Source organism: Helianthus annuus, chromosome 11, assembly GCF_002127325.2.
Source record: "Helianthus annuus cultivar XRQ/B chromosome 11, HanXRQr2.0-SUNRISE, whole genome shotgun sequence".
Classification (NCBI taxonomy): Eukaryota; Viridiplantae; Streptophyta; class Magnoliopsida; order Asterales; family Asteraceae; genus Helianthus; species Helianthus annuus.
In genome coordinates this window covers 69,579,291-69,581,778 of record NC_035443.2, presented here as the reverse complement: position 1 = coordinate 69,581,778, position 2,488 = coordinate 69,579,291, and the positions used below count along the sequence as shown (strand labels likewise).

The 2,488-nt window shown below is 35.4% G+C and overlaps 1 long non-coding RNA gene across 1 annotated transcript; it reads right to left on the bottom strand.

Moving 5' to 3' along the window:
• Positions 1-362: 362 nt before the first annotated feature.
• Positions 363-2,216, bottom strand: LOC110892113. Its single transcript, XR_002565842.2, has 2 exons — positions 888-2,216; positions 363-515 (listed from the first exon to the last, which is right to left on the bottom strand). It is a non-coding gene; the product is annotated as an uncharacterized LOC110892113 (long non-coding RNA).
• Positions 2,217-2,488: the final 272 nt, after the last annotated feature.

The window sequence follows — 2,488 nt, the reverse complement described above, 5'->3', positions numbered from 1 at the left end:
GTTTAGATGTCAAAAGTTATGTTACATAGGCTTAAAATGAATTTTAGCGTGAAAAGGGCATTTTGGTAATTTACCTAAGGCATAAGAATTACTTATCATACAACCATTTAAACGACGTGACCATAAGGTATAACCTCGGAAGGTTATTCCCTATACAACTATGGTCACCTAAAGTATTTGGTCGGATCCTAATGATCGACCAAATGTGTCACACCCCAACCGATGGCGGAAACATCGGAGTGAGACGAAAACTAGATTGCTCGAGACTTCATAACGCTTATGTGTGTCAAGTATTTAATATTTACATTTTACATGGTTTGATCTAGAACATAACAAATTTAAAATAAATAATGCATAATAAGTACATAAATAAATTATAATTCATTTCATTAATAATGAATTATTACAAGTAATGGAACCAGAATACAACAGAATCAAAAGTAAATTACAATACATCGAGCAACAAAGTTTAAATGCGTTTCTAGGCAATCCTACTGGATTCATCTGTCACAATCCTGCAACATGTATTAAAAGCATGGATCAGTACAAAAGCACTGGCGAGCATACAAGTTTAAATATAATTATAAGTATAAAAGTTTGTCTCAATTCAACATGGCATTCTATATTCAAGTTAAACGAGCATACATAAACAACTTACGCATAGAAAATAGTATATAATTAAAGTCCTTAACTAGCATGCATAACAACCTAAGCATAACAATATCATGAATTACAAGTTGGAACTCACAAGCATAAACAACCAAAGCATAACAATGAACGTGTTCGATGGTTTGAGTATTTAATTATAATCGATTGCGTAAAGTGGATTTGTATACATGTTGCACCCAAAAATGCTTTAAAGCGTAAAAGGGGTCGAGTATGCTCACATTGGTTGCGTTGCGATTTCTTGTAACGTACAAGTAAAGAATGAGAATCCAAGGGAACGAACGAGAGAGATTATCCTAGATATCTTAAAATAACACGTAAAAACCCGTTAAGAGTCGTAGATTAAATAAAATCTTAATTATTTATTGTTTACAACTTGTTTATTTAAATTTTATAATGTATGTCATTATAACCCTTTAATGTTTTTAAAAGGTTTAGAATATATTTATTATATAAAAGAAAATTAAAATAAAAAAAAAGAAACTGTTGATCATTATTTGTATTTTTTTGAAAAGAAAGATGAAATATAATCAGCAAAATGGTAATAAGGCTTCGACAACCAAAAATGGTTCAAAAAGGCAAGAAGCAGGTCTCGAGCTCGAGACCTCCGGTGTTTTAATAACAACAACAACCACTGGACTGCAATCGATTTTTGTGTTGGATTATAATCATCAATTCTTTTAAACAAGAGCCAGTGGCCATCCTTATTATTAAAACAAAATGATCGAACAGTACCTGTTTGTTTATATATTCTTTTTTTTTTTTTTTGTTTCAGCTCCATTTTGAAAGGCATGTAGGACAACAATCATTTAAACAAATGAAATGTAGTAGGAAACGAGATACACCGAAACAGAAAGAGAAGAGTCGTGGGTCTCCGGTCGTCTTCTCCGTTCTCCGACGAAGTCTTGCAAGTTCCAGCGAGTTGCAGAAGGTTCCGAAGAAGGTTGTTCTCGAGCTCCGACGTTGCAGGTGTTTGATAAAATATTAGTGTCGAACAAGCATCAAGGATTAAACAAGTAAACAAAAGATAAGAAGGGTATACCGAACGATGTCGTGACCACTTGATGTTTTCCGGCGACGTATGGTACTCCGGTGATGGTGTAGGTGATACGAAACGGCGCTGTGAGGGTGAGGGTGTCGATCTCGTAGAGTTTGTTTATATACTACTTCCAAATAAAAAATAAAAACGCCTTTTGATTCTTGATCGAGAAGGTGTTATAGTTTCCAAAAAAAAAGTCTTTGAATGATGATGTATGTGGACGCGAACACGGTTTCAACGATTACACAGAACAAAAAGGAAATTTGAAATGGGATTCAAACGAAATTTTCGCTACTTAACATTTAAAAAAAATGTGTGGTTTGTTTGATATGAAGGCAACAGTAGAGTGGTTAGTGTGTCTCGTTGTGAAGGGGAGAACCATGGGGGAGGTGTGCGTGAGAAGGGTTTGGAGAAGAAGGTGATTCTTCAAGTTTTGTGAGGATGAGATCTCTTGTAGAGGGACATTTGGGAGAGAAGTAGTTGCTGAACGGCTACTCCCCAAAATTCCTTTAGGGTTTTACTAGTCATAAATCCTTAAGGGTTGAATTAGTGGGTTTTAGGCTTGGGCCCAAGGCCCACAAACCCAACTCGTGTGTTTAAGCGGCCCGAAAGTTCCTACAAGCTTGCATTGAACGAAGCCCGATCGTCGTAGAATGTCTTATAATATTATGTTAGGTCCGAAAATATATAAAACGGTATCGACAGACGATATTTGTCGCGTACGTTTGTTGTTTCGTTAATTAACGCGTGAGTTTTGTCGGTGGTCGTTTCTAATCTGTTTTT